The 14,755-nt window shown below is 42.4% G+C and overlaps 1 long non-coding RNA gene across 1 annotated transcript in view; it reads left to right on the top strand.

Moving 5' to 3' along the window:
• The first annotated feature begins 3,109 nt into the window (after window positions 1–3,109).
• The window catches only part of LOC140392368 (uncharacterized), a 70,366-nt gene continuing 58,720 nt past the window's right edge, over window positions 3,110–14,755 (top strand). The window contains exons 1-2 of the long non-coding RNA XR_011935310.1: window positions 3,110–3,280; window positions 3,392–3,459. This is a non-coding gene — a long non-coding RNA (uncharacterized lncRNA). The remainder of the gene's footprint in view (window positions 3,281–3,391; window positions 3,460–14,755) is intronic.

Genomic DNA, 14,755 nt, shown 5'->3' with positions numbered 1-14,755 from the left:
ATTTTGGCCAATAAAGGGGCGGGTGCCTTGGTGGCTGGGCGGGTCTTTAGCGGTCATTGACCTTGGCAGTTGGATTCTCTGAGTAAAGGGAGTGGCGCCGATCAGTCTGTGGCTGTACCGGTTTCTTGATTGGAGTCATATTGTTCTGGGGAACGGGCCATTAAAAAGGAAACGAGTGGGGGTTTTGGTCAGGTCTAGCTACCTGCGTTTCAAATACACAGAAGCTCTGTATCTGTCTGAGTCCTGGGTTGGCCATTATTCCCATGATCCTTTGCAGATGGCCATCTCAGATGGCCACAGTGTTTGTTATTCACAAATTGGCGACCGTGTCCCCTACATTTCAACAGTGATTAATCTTCAAGAAATACGTCAATGGCTGTAAAGTTCTTAGATGTCTGATAAACACTAAGGGGAGAATCTTACCAAGTGTCAGGCTCCGAATGAAAACTGGCGTGAAGTTCTTCAGCTGCCCAGACCAGTTTTCTCACCAGATCTTGAACCTATCTGAGTTTTAAAAAAGTGGCCGTGATTTACACCATCACTCTGGTGGGGCGGGGCCTGATAGTACTGGCACCTGACTCCAAAGAAATGGGGGCGCCATCTTTAAAGGGCACACCGATCAGAATTGAACATCAACTCCACCCCCCACATCTAGAGGTATCGGGGGCTTCCCCACCAAACCCAGACAATCATCAGGGGCTGCCCACCCCCTCAGACGATCATTGGGAGCTCACATTCCCCACGATCACTATGGGCGTATCGCCAGCCTTCCCTCTCCCTCAGTGCTTGCTCTCCCCCCATGCCTACAGGTTCCCCTCTCACTGCTCGCACTCTCCCCTCCACCACACATAGATGGCATGCAACCCCCATCATGGGGGTCCCACGAGGGCCAGGGGTCAGTGCCAGGGGATTGCCGGGCATGTCCTTCTCCTCCTGGGGGCTATATTTATCTTTAAACCCCGGCGATATCCCTCGACTGAATCTTGTTTTAAAATATCTGTTGTAAATATCGCCAACGTGACATCACGCTTGCGAGGTATGAATATTCAGTGAGGGGAGATCACATAGTGGGAGGGGCTGGATAATAGGAACATAGGAATTAGGAGAAGTAGGCAATTCAGCCCCTCGAGCCTGCTCCGCCATTCAATCAGATCATGGCTGATCTCTTCCTGGTCCCAAAGTCACCTCCCTACTTGTTCCCCATATCCCGTAAACCCATTTTTCAAATCAGAAGTCAGAAATATATCTATCTCAAACAGAGGTGATGATATGAAAATTTATTCAAATACATTAAAATTACGTTCTCAACTTTAGCAGGCATGAATCTTGTAACCTCACCAGTGAGGGACAGGGAAAATTCAGAAATGCGATCTCGCCGGAGAGAATTGTGTTGCCCGCTTCTCTCCGGATTTTCCGCCCACATCGCCATTCTCTCTGACGGTGAATGTGGGTTGAACATCTCCTCCTATATAAACAGATGTCTTTCATTTCTCTTGGGATATCCTGAGGGCGTGGATGATAGACAAGAGAAAGACTTGCATTTCTCGTAATCTTCCCAAGGATGATGCACCAGCAGAAATTAGCTGGTGCATAACTGAATATACTGTACAATAGTTTGCCATCTATATCCTGGGATGTACTACCATTAACCAGAAATTTAACTGGACCAGCTACACAAATACTGTGGCTACAAGGCAGGCAAAGGCTAGAATCCTGTATTTTGTAACTCACCTCTTGAATGCCTAAAGTCTTGCCACTAAAAGGCAGATGTCTAGAATTCTCTCTAATTGTTTGATGAGTGCAGATTAAAACAGCACTCAAGCAGCTCAGCACCATCCAAGGCAAAGCGCAAAGACAAATTGGCTCACCTTACACCACCATGCCTGTAGTACTTCTACCATCTGCAAAATGCACTTCAAAAGTTCAAGACTTAGTGAGCAGCATCTCTTAAATCTGTGACCTCTAACACCAAGAAGGACAATGGCAGTGAGCATGTGGGAACGCCACCGCCCCAAAGTTCCCGACCAAATTGCGCACCTTCCTGACTTGGACATATATCATGAGTTCCAAAGAAGAATCATATTGGATTTGAAGTGTTAACTCTACTTATCTAGGGCCGCACGGTGCCGCAGTGGTTAGTGCTGCGGCCTCACGGCACCGAGGTCCCAGGTTCGATCCTGGCTCTGGGTCACTGTCCATATGCAGTTTGCACATTCTCCCCGTGTTTGCGTGGGTTTCACCCCCACAACCCAAAAATGTGCAGGATAGGTGGATTGGCCACGCTAAATTGCCCCTTAATAAAAACAACAGACGCTACCAGGCATTTTCTGTTTTAATTTCAGATTTCCAGCACCTCCAAGATTTTGCTTTTATTGCTATTCCTTTACTACAGCAAAATCAAAAACTGTCTTTTTCACAGCACTGTAAGAGGTATATTTACCACAAGGACTGCAACAGTTTAAGGAGGTTCATCACCGACTTCTCAAGCACAACATGGGCTTTGAATTAAATACTGGCCTTGCAGCCACACTTGCATGCACAGAATGGACACATTTATTAAAAGCACAGCATTTTGAGGGAGAATTCTCCTCCAAACAATATTTATCCCTCAATCAACATCAATGGCAGAGCAGTTCTGATGGTCCGAGAGGCCTACTCCTGTTCCTGTGTGTTCTTATGTTCCATGTCCTATTTGTAAGACCATAAGATATAGGAGCAGAGTTAGGCCATTCGGCCCAACGAGTCTGCTCCGCCATTCGATCATGGCTGATATGTTTCTCATCCCCATTCTCCTGCCTTGACCCCGTAACTTTACACGTCTCAAACACTTTTGCACCAGGTTATGTCCTAATTGAAGGCGGGGCTCGCAATTCCTGCCACTGCTGTTGTTTACACTTATGGCTATGTCCATGTTCATTGAAATCTAAGTGACAAGGGAGCTGTGCTTGCCCCAAAGACCTGTGCTTCCTGGGTGACCCGGCTCTTTGCTGTGAAGTTTCCGGAAACAGCCGAAGGAAGTGGTGGCGGGGCGGGGGGGAGGGGGAGCCGAGTCTTTCCGGAAGTTGCCGAGCAGCCGGCGTCGAAGTTCTCCGGAAGTTGCCGAGGGCCGCCGGGCGTCCGTCTTCTCGGACTGAGAGCGGCTTGGTTCGCCATGTTGGTTTGTGCGTAAAAAATCGCTTGCATCCGTCCTAAAGTTTGACTCTTTCACTCAAAGGACGAGCCCCGCTGCTAGTTCATACTCTGGGCCATCTACCAATGCTATTATTTTTGTGATTTGCAGGTAAACTCAAGTGGGAAACGTCCTTCTGAGGGAGGACACCCTGAGGTACATCTCTCTGTCTCTATACAACAAAAAATCCGCCTGGTTTTTCCTTTTTTTTGTCTTCCTCAGCCTGAAATGAGCTTACCACAGAAAGCCAAACCACAGCCTGTAATAAGAGGACTACAACAGCCTGCTTCGTATCCTTCACTTTTTGGGAAACATTCAATTGATCGATATATGTATATATATATATATATATATAAAATTCCAAAAAAAATAGTGACTTAAACCGAGGAGATATTCTTCAACCTTATTTTTTTGATTACTGTTGGTTCATTTTTTTTGGAGGGTCTGGGTGGTTAACGTTGTCACTATAGGTTACTCGGGGTTAGAAGTAAAATCTTTAAGATCTGTTTGGTTTCTGGGCACTTGTTGCAAGTGTGGATGGGTTCAAGGTTTTTTAGTAAAGCCTCTTTTTAAAAAAAGAAATTACATTTACTGTTCAGTGTTTCTGAAAGGAATTGCTTTGTGCCTGGGCTGATTTAAAGGAGGGTGACTGAAATGTGGAAAGAGGAGGGATAGAAAAGAAGCTCTTAACGACGAACAGGGAGTAATCTTGTTTCGATTTTTCTCTTTTTTTAAAAACTTAGCCCCCCCCCCCCATTCGCCCCCCACTCTCCAGTTTAAAAATAAGGTAGCAACACATCTAGAAACCTCTCTCTGTCTATTTCAGGATTTGAGACCTAAGTCATAGGCTCTTTCTCCCTAAAGGAGACAAAAATCCTGTAGAAAAGAGAATCTGGTGAGATTGAAGACTTTTCTATTTCTGAGTGGGGTTGCTCTCGTGTTCATACGTTTTTTGTGTGTGACTTTTAAAAATAAAATAAATGAAATATTTTTCCTGTAGAGATTTTTTCCCCTTGAAAATTTGTTTTTTTTTAAAAGAAAGCTTGGTTGGGGAGGAGGAGGTTAGGGACTGTGTGCATGTTGTGTGTGTTTGTCTGTGTGTGTGTGTGTGTGTGTGTGTGACACGTCTTCAGAAAATGCCGGTTACAGACAGACACCAACCCCACTGCAGTCAGCCTGCAGCTCTCCATTAAAATCTGCAGGCCTGTAGCCCACAGATCTAGTTTAAATCCACAGTGTTTTATACAGATTGATTTTTGTCTTTTCAAAATAGAAACAATCTTGACAAATGGAGAATTATGGACACAATTACGTGTTTTGTGCAGCGACATACGGCGAGTTTACAGTATGGCGCATATTTCATATTCCGACTCAGAAATTGTACTCTGGCCTCTCCCTGAATTGGGGGTCTGGAGTCTGACCATTTTCATTGTTTATTTTTCCTGGGAATTTTTTCAGTCTGTAAACGTGTGTATTCTTTTTACACTTCCGGGCTTGAAACAAAAGCCTTGTTACAAAATGGAGAGAGATTGTTGTACCACTGGGATGAAGCCCAGCCAGAATAGTGGGTAGCGATGATCTCTTCGGGTTGTTCATGTTTGATTGTAATGTGGTGCAATCTCGACTCATGGTTCTTGTTTTCACATTGTATTATTTATAGAAGACCATATGCTTATGGAAGAAAGTACATGCTTTATAATTAAGTTCTTTAAGAATTGCGAAGAGGGGAGGGGGGGGGAAGAGGTGGAGAGAAAGGAATGTTGCTTTGTAAATTTCACTGTGACTTGAAACAAAATGGTGTGTATTAGTTCAGTTGCATTTTAAATTGTAAGATTTGGTTTGTGAAGGGGCTTGATGTTCAGCCAAGGACATGGCTATTAGGAAACGATTCAGTGATTTGCTGTGATATTGAATAAATCATTGTACTAATAGGGATAATGAATGGGTGTGTTAGTGTGGTTTGGGTTGAATCGCATTTTTTTTGTCAGGATGCGCAGGGATGTTTGTTTCTGATGTTATGTTGGTTTGAATGAACTTTTCAATGTTAAACTGCCCTTTAAGATGTTGTGGTAAATATTGTTGCCGTATTAACTTAAAAATACTAAATAAGAGTAAAGCAGAGCAATTCTTGTTTCATTTAGAATAAATTACATGTTTGGTTTGTGGGTGCTTTATTGCGATATAGTTTACAGGTCTTAATAGAGATCAAGCTTAGAAATTTGCATGGGTGAAGCTATTTTATTGAGTGGCAAATTCTAAAAAGCTTTATTTTGTTGCACCAAGTTCAAGGCTGTAGCTTTAGGCCTTGGTTTGGGATGTGGTTTCTCGGCTAGATAACTGCTCTCCCAATCCCACAGTTGATGCTGGGCATGCTCAGACACCCAGCAGTAGTTTCCTGCTAAATAGTGATTCGGAAACGGAATAAAGCACTTCAACCTTGCTAGATAGTGTGCTACCTTTTAACAGCCATAAAGCATGCAGACGCATATCTGATGCAGACTTCCTAGTAAATAATGTACTTGGTGCTGACTGATGTGCCACACAGGTACCGTTTTTATCTGGTATATTAAAATCTGTGAAGCGTTAAACAAAAAATTGGTAAAATTGTATTTAGCTTTATTCGGTATGTAGCTTCATTCGGTATGTTTGGCTATGCTTGCACATGGTGTTAAGGCTGTTGCGTTATTTCTGTATTAAAGTAATCAGGATTACTGTTTTAGCTCATATAAGCAAGCAATTTTATTGTGTAATACAGTCAATTGGTAATTGGCATTCGGAAAAAAAGACTGTGATTTGAATGCATGAGTTTTAATTTGTGAGCATATGTGTAATTTTTTTGTATATACGGCTCTGTTCAGTTGCCCACACCCTAATGTGAACGCAGCCTGCAGTAACTGGCTGAATTGAGTTTTCTGCTGGATCCCTAGGAGTAAATTATCAATGCCAAACATTTTTAAATTTCCATTTATTTTAAAATGTGTACAGAACCAGTTTTACTAATTTCACTGAGTAATAATTTTATTTTGTTCTACAACTGAGGTTAAATATGTTTTTGGGTGATGGAAGCCCTCTTTAGCAGTTTCATTTTTGAAGGTTAAGGCCAGTGTTGCAGCAAAAAAACCCAATGCTGTGTGAGTGCAAGTGTTCCATACTGATGTATTGTTTAATCCGACGGTCACAAATCACAGCTGTGCAATGAAAATATGGCAGTGTGTGGAAAGAATGCAGGGTGGGGAAGCAGTAGAGGGGGAGGGGGGGGGGGGGGAATTACAAATATTGAACTTTTCTGCTGTAAGATTTCAGTTGAGTTATTATGGGTCTTCATTTGTGACAGTTTAAGTTCTTAACCTTTATAATAACATAGAACATTAGAACATAGAACATACAGTGCAGAAGGAGGCCATTCGGCCCGTCGAGTATGCACCGACCCACTTAAGCCCTCACTTCCACCCTATCCCCGTAATCCAATAACCCCTCCTAACCTTTTGGACACTAGGGGCAATTTAGCATGGCCAATCCACCTAACCTGCACGTCTTTGGACTGTGGGAGGAAACCGGAGCACCCGGAGGAAACCCACACAGACACGGGGGGGGGGGGGGGGGGGGGGGGGGGGAGACTTCACCCAGACAATGACCCAGCAGGGAATTGAACCAGGGACCCTGGCGCTATGAAGCCACAGTGCTAGCCACTTGTGCTACCGTGCTGCTTGTTAAAACTGTTAACGGTTGATAAAACCGTTAAAAATATTTATTTTGGCTTGTATTTTTTACTGCAGCTTTCAAATTGAACCGAAGTACTTATGGAGACTGATTTGGTCTCACATGAAAGTTAGCACTTTTCAATATGTATGGATTTACTTTTATTTTGTATATTTCTGCCTTTGCAATGCAAACTGTTTCCAAATGGAAAAGGAGGTTATCGGTTCCCAAGCCTCTGGAAGAGGCTTACCTCCATGAATTTGCTGTGAATATTACATCAACATGATGACCTTAATGGAAACCTGGTTGAGGGCGATGACATCTTCCTTACCTTGTTAGCCCTTCCACCTATTGCCCTGCTGGGACTGATGGAGGTGGTGGTAGTTTCTTATCTGTTGCAGTTACTTATCTGTCTAACCACAAGCTCAACTTTCAACTTTGTCTTGTCCTCATTAAAATGATTACTTTCTCATCCTTGCCATTCCCCGAGTACGACGCTCATCTCCACTTTTAAGTCCAAGAGACACATGCTAGGAGAGAAATCTGGTTTAATTGTTCAGCATCAGATCTGGACCATATAAAGCACTATTGGGTTCTCCCTCATCTGCCAAACTGTTTGCTACTCCAACGGCATTTCTCTACTGCAAACCCTTTCTCTCCTGTCTGCTCTAGCAACATGTGCGAGGAGCTCATTGACTTGTTTGAGACTATCTGATCAGCTACTTCTACCACTTCTCTCCTTTCTCCTATCCCATTGGGCTAAACCTTCCTACCCTTGCCCCAAACTCGCATCTTTCTCTAGTTTCTCTCTGACCTCCACTCGTGCTCTCTTCAGGCTCATCTTGTTTGCGAGATGGCTTGTATCAATGTCATAAATGACATCCTGTGTGACTGTGACAAAGGTATACTTTCCCTGTAGGTGTTTCTCACGCTGTCTGCAGCCCTTAACAGGGTTGATCACATCCTCCTCCTCTAATCTACTGTCACCCAGCAGGGTGGGGCTACAGCTGTCTGGTTATCTACCCTTTCGTAGCCAGAGAATCATTTGCAATGCCTTACTTCCTCTACTGACATCTCTGGTATCTTCTGAGGCATGGTGGCACAGTGGTTAGCACTGTTGCTTCACAGTGCCAAGGTCCCAGGTTCGATTCCGGCTTGAGTCACGGCCTGTGTGGAGTCTGCACATTCTCCCCGTGTCTGCGTGGGTTTCCTCCGGGGTGCTCCGGTTTCCTACCATAAGTCCCGAAAGACATGCTTGTTAGGTGAATTGGACATTCTGAATTCTCCCTCGGTGTACCCAAACAGGCGCCGTAGTGTGGCGACTAGGGACTTTTCGCAGTAACTTCATTGTAAGCCTACTTGTGAGAATTATAAAGATTATTATTCTGCGGATCTAATTTTGGCATAAGAAATAGCCTTATGTACATGTTGCACATTGGTAATGACATCTAAAAATGCTGTCAATTTCTTTGCATATTCTGATGGCACCCAGCTCTACATCACCATCTCTCTTGGCATTCCACTGTCTTAAATTGCCATATTGCTAGTCTGACACATAGCACTACATGGATGGAAATCACCTACAACTATACATTTGGAAGCTGACCAAAGCCAGTGTCTGGCCCCCAACATAAACTCAGTTCTCAAGCAGCGAACTCCATCCCACTCCCTGATGAATAGTCTGAGGCTTCTGCCCACATATCCACCCTATCACCAAATTGGCTTGATTCCACCTCCATGACATCACCTGAATTGCCCCTACCTCAGCCCTCATTCCTTTGTTACTTTTGAATTTGGCCTTTTCAATGCACTCCTGGTTAGCCCTCCACATTCTACCCTCTGGAAACTTGATGCGATCCAAGCAACTGCTGCCCATGGCCTAGCTAACGCCAAGTCCTATTCTCTCATCACCCATTTGTTTGCTGGCTATCAGTGGCTCCCAGTTATGCAGTGCCATGATTTTAAAAATGGTCATTCTTCTCCATAACCTCAAATTCCTAATCTTTGTTATCTTCTTCACCCCTACTGCCATCATATTTCTGTTCCTCCAATTCAGACCATATGAGCATCATTGATCTTAATCATCCCATCATTTGCAGCTGCTAGATCCTAAACTCTGATTTCTCTTACTAAACCACTCCACTTCTTAAAACCTACTTACCTCTTTGAGCAAGCTTTGGTCGCCTGCTGTAATATTGCCTTGTGTGGGATGTTTTGCTACATTAAACGTCCTTTTTAAATCCAAGTTGTTGTTGATATGTGGTTCAGTTTGCACAGTGCCTAACTCTTGTTTCTTGGAGTGCTTTGTTTCTTTGGAGCCTTACCCAAGGTGTCCTGGTTTAGCTCGGAAGCATGTTGTGTAGACTGGAAAAGCTTGATGCTAAAAACTGCAAAATAATTGTTCTGAGAAAGCTTTATGATTCCAATGTATGCAAATTTCCACAGTATTGTTGAAGATTTGAAGTACTTCTGTGTAAGCTTCTATTTTTAAATATGGATTGTCACAGATTTGAAGTATGATGGGTGTGCATTGCTACCTGGAATTTGAAAGACCTAATGTTTCTCCTTTTTATTCTTTACATTTGTCTTGGTCCAATTATGATAAATACGAATTATTTCCAAGTTTCACATTTTAACAAAACTGAGAAAGAAGACTGATTTTATTTAAAAGCATCAGCTTAGTTAAAAATGAAATTTTCGTTTATGAATGGTTTATTTATCTCAGCCAGTCTTTCCCCACTTTGAAACTGGTGACTCTTGTGCTTTGACAAATGATGGAAGCCTTCCACACCTTGCTCTAATGACCATTCTTTGTGTGAGAGCTTACATAGTATTGGTAGGCTATTCTCTGCAAAAGGCATTGCAGGTAAGCCTAAGGCAGGGCATAACTAAAAGCTTTACCAAGTCTTTTGCTCTTTCCCCCAATCGCTGTACCACAGCTGCTGTGGTAGACTTAACATGGATCAGGGACTGAACCAGGGAGCATGAGGCTTATTTGGTTCCGTGATCCCAAAGGCTGTGTCTTTATCTGCTCCATCATTAAGGGGGAGGTCTTAATTTTGCATATTTTCATTTCTAGCTATACACCACATGTGGCAAAAAGCACATGCAGTGAGCACATTGATTCAAAGTTTATGGTGTTGCTGGGGATTGGGAGTAAATGTTCTAATGGCCCTAGGCTTCCGAAGTAGTACTTGACGGAAGTACTGGTACGCATTTAATAATTTTTAAAAAGCTTGACTGAAACTACACATCAAACCAAACTCATCACACAGCTACTGCATGGGCAAAGACGTATTGGATAGAATTGTAATAAATATGGTGAAATGCTTAGTACATTTCTTTGCCTGTTAAATAGCTTAATGCAATTTGTTTTGCTATTATATAAGTTCAGTACTGCATTATGAATTGGTGATTAGACAGAGTGATCCCTGTAGTATACAGCTGAATGTTTCTTTAATCAACAATGGGGTCGGTAACTAGAGAACACAAATTTAAGATGACTGACAAAGAAACCAGAGGGGATTCGAGAATTTTTCAAAATAAGTTGTGATCTGGACTAATGATGGAAACAGATTCAATAGTTATGGACTTAATCTGGATCCCAACAATAACATATAAGTAAGGTTTCAGTTTTGATCTCGCTGTGTGTCCTCTTTTTAAAAAAAAAAGTATTACTTCTGATTCCCAGTATTGAATTCTCATCCATTGATATAGCAGGAGATGAAGGTTTTGATACTTAAATTTCACACTGTAAATGGAGCTCCAAGGATTAATGGTGAAACTTATTTAGTGGGGGAAAATTGAATCAGTCAAGGCATAAGTTTTATTTTTTAACCATTGGAAATTGATGCAGCAGAACTACATTGTTTTATTTTTCATCTAATATTTGTAGACAAGGAGACCAGAAATTGGAGTAGTTGAGAAGACTATTGTTAAACATTAGATTGGCACATATTTCCATGTAAATGAAGACCAAATGTATTGAGTGCCTGCCCACTACCTTTCAGGGAAAAAATAATTGCCAAGCAAGTATCAAAGCTTGTTTGACCTATTGCAGCATAGAATAGATTGTGAAATTTGACGAACATTTAAAAAAATTTAAGGGTTAGTATTGAAATGAAAATAAAATATTCTTGGTTTGACCTAATTCTTAACCTATTTGAAGCTTGATGTAAATTTGAATGAAATTCCATTTAATTCAAAGGCAGCCGTTGTATTAAATGATAAATCAGTTCCAGTGAAAATGCTAATAAATTGCATTGTACTTTCTGGTGGGAGGACTATGCATCAAAGTGGTCATTACATTTAACTTTAATGAATGATGTATTTTTCAGGCAGCTTTCTGCTGAGTTGGTACTTAATTTTGCAGTATAAAACTTCACAACAAATAATTTTATTGCTGTTTGTGAGCAGTGCTGTTGCATTGTGCATTTGTAGCCTTATGAATGAAATTATTTGTTTGAAAGTTTCCTAGGAAGTGATGTACGGAGTTCGGACAATCCAAGCATATTACTTAACGCCTATTTAGAAGCACTTTTGGAGCATGTCACTTCCAGTGTTCTGACTTTGCCCCATAGATACTGTGTTGCAGCTTCAATACGGGTGGGAATAATCGTATTATGCATCTGTATTTAACTGATGATGGCTGACTGCTGATCATCTGGTCCAGTCATAACTCCATTTAATTTCATGGGATGTGGGCATTCTGGCTATGCCAGCATTTATTGCCCGTCCCTTATTGCCCTTGAGAAGGTGGCGGTGAGCCACCTTCTTGAACCGCTGCAGTCCATGTGGTGTAGGTACACCTACAGTGTACTTGGGAAGGGGGTTCCATGATTTTGACATCCAAGTCAGGATGGTGTAACTTGGGTGGGAATTTGCTGGAGTTCCCATGCACTTGCTGCCCTTGTCCTTCTAAGTTGGCGAATTTGGAAGGTGCTGTCAACAGAGTCTTTGAGTTGCTGCAGTGCATCTTGTAGGTGGCATACATTACAACCATTGTGTGTTGGTGGTGGAAGGGGTGAATGGTGAAGGTGGCGGATGGAGTGCTAATCAAGGGGCAGCTTTGTCTTTTATGGTGAAGAGATTCTTGAATGTTGTTGGAGCTGCACTCGTACAAGAGAATGTGGCGAGTATTACAACACACACTTTGTTCCTTTTAAGGTGGTGGACAGGCTTTCGTAGTCAGAAGGTGAGTTATTCATTGCAGACTTCCCAACTTCTTATCTGCTCTCATAGCCACAGTATTTATATGGCTAGTCCAATTACGTTTCTAGTCTATGGTAATCCCCAGGATGTTGGTTGTAATTGGTAGAGCTGCTCCGGAGCACATGGTTCCTTAATAATTACTCTAGAACATCGGAATATAAGAACTGGGAGCAGGAGTAGACAATTCAGGCCCTTGAGCCTTCTCCTCCATTCAATATGATCATGATCTCATATGCAGCACGGTGGCGCAGTGGTTGGCACTGCAGTCTCACGGCGCCGAGGTCCCAGGTTCGATCCCGGCTCTTGGTCACTGTCCGTGTTGAGTTTGCACATTCACCCCATGTTTGCGTGGGTTTCGCCCCCACGACCCAAAGATGTGCAGGGTAGGTGGATTGGCCATAGTAAATTGCCCCTTAATTGGAAAAATTAATTGGGTACTCTAAATTTATATGAAAAAAAAAATGACAGATCTCATCTCGGCCGCCACTCCACTTTCCTATCTGTTCTCCATAACCCTTCAAACCATTACCAATTAAAATTCTGTCTAAATTCACTCGTCCCGTCACCACACTCTGGGGTAATGAATTCCACAGATTCACAACGCTTTGAAAGAAGTAATTTTTCCTTCTCCTCGGTTTAAAATCTGCTACCCCTTATCCTAAAACTGTGACCTCTCATTCTACATTACCCCACAAGAGGAAGCATCTGCTCTGTCTAGTTTGTCAATACAACCCAAAGATGTGCAGTGTAGGTGGATTGGCCACGCTAAATTGCCCCTTAATTGGAAAAAAAAGAATTGGGTACTGTAAATTTATAAAAAGAAAAAAATATCTACCACCTCTCAACCTATGTCTGTGACCTTTAAGATCATAGGATGTTGGCCATTAAGCCCGAGGACTTGTCTGCCTTCAATCCCAATAGTTTGTTTAGTACTTTTTCCCCTATTGACGATTGTTCTAAGCTACTCCCTTTCTATTACCTCTGCATTACTTGTTACTATTAGGATGTTACTAGTGTCGTCCAGTGTGAAAACTGAGGCAAAATATTGATTTAGCGTCTCCACTATTTCTGTGTTCCCCACTATTAACTCCCCAGTCTCATCCTCTAAGGGCCTAACATTCACTTTAGCTACTCTTTTTCTCTCTTGTATACCATAGAAGCTTTTGTTATCCGTTTTTATATTTTGCGCTAGTTTACTTTCATAATTTACTCTTTTTATAACTCTTTTAGTAACTGGTTGTTGATCTTTAAATCATTTCTCAATCTTCCAGCCTGCTATTGGCCTTTGCAATATGGTATGCCTTAGTTTGTGCCTTTGTTATCTTTAACTTCCTTGCTTAGCCATGGATGTTTTTCCCCCTATTACAATCTTTCTTGATCTCTGGAATATAATAGTTGGGAGGAATTGAAGATTTCCTTTAACAGCCATTGCTCATCAACTGTCCTACTTTTTAGTCTTCCTGCCCAGTCCACGAGACTCATCTTTCATTCCCTCACCCTACAGTATAAATATCTCCCACTTTCTATGCCCCTAGCTTTGACAAAGGGTCACCTGGACTTGCAGCGTTAGCTCTTTCCTCTCCTTCCAGATGTTGCCAAACCTGCTGAGATTTTCCAGCGTTTTCTCTACTAGGCCCAAATCTGTCCTCATGTCTGCGTAATTACCTTTGTATAACAGCCAAAAGGTGAGTTGGTACTTAGAGCGACCATGTGATAAGTCTCCATTGAAATTTGATCTTTTCATTGCTGTATATTTTGAATAAACATGGAGGGAGTATTTTGAACAAAGGGCTGCTCTTTTTCTTCCTCCGCTTTTGTTCATAGTAAAGTGCTAAATTTGTGCTGGATACTTTTACCCAAGTTTTTTTTGTGTGTGAAATTTCCTGATATTCTCTTCTTCCTCATTGATGTCCTTCAAGGTCTGGAGATCGGTATGATGCAGGGCTAACCCCAGCAACCCATTGGTGAATCATACTAGTGCTGCTCCTTGGCTTTCCTTGTATATCAGAGAATGTGGAAGCATGGGAAGTTACTTCATTACGTTAACCTTTGAGGAACTATGAGTGGCACGGTGGCATAGTGGTTAGCACTGTCTCACAGCTCTAGGGACTTGGGGTCAGTTCTGGCCTTGGGTGATTGTCTTTGTGGAGTTTGCATTTTCTCCTTGTGTCTGCATGAGTTTCCTCCGGGTGTTCCGGCTTCCTCCCACAGTCGAAAGATGTGCAGGTTAGGTGGATTGGCCACGCTAAATTGCCCTTGGTGTCCAAAAGGTTAGGTGGGGTTACGGGGTTAGGGTGGAGGCATGGGCTAAAGTAGGGTGCTCTTTCCAAGGGCCGGTGCAGACTCGATGGGCCGAATGGCCTCCTTCTGCACTGTAAATTCTATGATCTAACTGACTGCCCTTTCTAGTTATTAATTGGAAATGTGTGGCATCGTCTAGAACACTTTTAAAAAAAAAAAAAATTTTTAAAAATTTAGAGTACCCAATTAATTTTTTCCCAATGAAGGGGTAATTTAATGTGGCCTAACCACCGAGCCTGTACATCTTTGGGTTGTGGGGGCGAAGCCCACGCAAACATGGGTAGAATGTGCGTACTCATAGGTACGTGCAACAGGGCAAGGTTTACAATTGGGGGAAGGGTAAATACGATATTGTCAGACAAGAATTGAAGTGCA

This window comes from Scyliorhinus torazame, chromosome 16 (genome assembly GCF_047496885.1).
Source record: "Scyliorhinus torazame isolate Kashiwa2021f chromosome 16, sScyTor2.1, whole genome shotgun sequence".
Taxonomy (NCBI): domain Eukaryota; kingdom Metazoa; phylum Chordata; class Chondrichthyes; order Carcharhiniformes; family Scyliorhinidae; genus Scyliorhinus; species Scyliorhinus torazame.
This window is presented reverse-complemented; position numbering and strand designations above follow the sequence as displayed.